Source organism: Diplotaxodon limnothrissa, linkage group LG6 (assembly GCF_057381915.1).
Source record: "Diplotaxodon limnothrissa isolate DT_005_m linkage group LG6, D_limnothrissa_male_GT1.1, whole genome shotgun sequence".
NCBI lineage: Eukaryota > Metazoa > Chordata > Actinopteri > Cichliformes > Cichlidae > Diplotaxodon > Diplotaxodon limnothrissa.
The window spans coordinates 29,029,192-29,030,823 of record NC_140601.1 but is presented as its reverse complement, the minus strand read 5'-3'; positions in this window follow the sequence as shown (position 1 = coordinate 29,030,823).

Below are 1,632 nucleotides of genomic sequence, written 5' to 3'. Positions count from 1 at the left end.
AGGAAATGCATTTCCTTCCTTCCATATTGAAGGTCTTTACACAATACAAGTGTGTATATGGAGCTCACATTGAATTTAACCTGGGTCATTTCTACTGGTAAACATTAATGCTCCTGATATATTTGTTATTTTCCTCTTAGACCCTGAGTTATAAAATAAAGTATTACTGTAGCTTTACAGTTGTTTTTGTTATATTTTTAGCCATGCTACAGGCGTGATGTCAATGTCATACAGCCTCTCATGTCCCCAGAATGTTCTACATAATAAAGTTAACATGTTTGATTTTATTAAACCTTTTTCAAAACAAAAGGTGTTATGTATTTGCATCTGCATACATACGTTTAAAGAAAACCCCAAATAAATTTAACCTTGTGCACCGAATTCTTGTTTTTTAAAGTCATTTAAGATATTGCTGTACACCCTATGAAAAAAAATCTAAATTCATCATTAAACTCATTTAAAGCCCCCAAATACCATGACATTCATGCTCATGACCATAACTTGATTTTTTCTTTTACGTTTAGCCTGTCTTGGCATGGACTGCCAAGCAACTGGTGAAGACCTTTGCAAACTTTCTGCAAAGAGTTTCTGTCAAGTGTTGTCCACAGACAGTTTGCTTTAGTAAAACTATGAATGAACTTTAATCTGTATAGAAATGACAGCCAAGCTTATTATAAACACATTATGCTGAAATATTCACCAAGACTTACTGATTTCGTACACATATTTCTCATTTGACAAAATAAAACCCTCAGATGAGTAACATTTACTTTACTATCGGAGCTGCTAGAGATAAAATAAATTGATTGCCCAACAGAATCACTTGAGTGTCCGATGGTTCCTCTGTGTGGCCTATCCTTTGTTTGTAATTATTTTGCTGTGTTCTTGGTAATTATTTTGCTGTGTGCGCACTCACACTGGCCAATCTAAGGTGAAGCACTAAAGCTTAATTAAAGGCGCTGTAATGTAAGCACCAGCTTGGAGACATCTGTATGGTCTTATTTTTAAATGAACAATAATTTCTCCATCCGACACGGATGGCCCATAAGGGGATGGAATGCATAGAGATTCCCTTGTGCTTTGGCTATAATTACCATAATCATCTCTGTTTTATAATTCAGACTCATACTTTAAATCTCTGCAAGTGAAAGCACTCTGTCTATAGGCACTTCAGCGTGAAGTGGTTGTCTGAGTGTTGTTAATCACACAGTGGGTCATCTTTTTCACTGAGGCAGTTTGAACCACATTTAATCTTCCTATCATAAAACACCTTTAGAGGCTAGAATCTCATCTGGGAGTTGAGCCAAAATAAATGATTTTTGCAACCAGTATTACTGCAAGAACACATCAGCAACTGCAAAGTGCAATCAAACAGAGCGAGCTAATCCTTTGCGTTAGCAAACATTGGCATCAAGTTTGAGCATTTCATAAGAAGGTACGCCAGCTACCATGTATGCACTGAGCCAGATTAGCTTCCCAGTTCTCCTAAAATAAACCCTCTGATCTTGTCAACGCTTGCTTCAAAGTGATAAACTCTCCCTCACACACAAATTTGTCCTGTGTCAAAGCCGCTGACAACCCCATCAGGGTTACAGGAGGCAAGGGATGCATGACCCCAAATACTGGATTTCA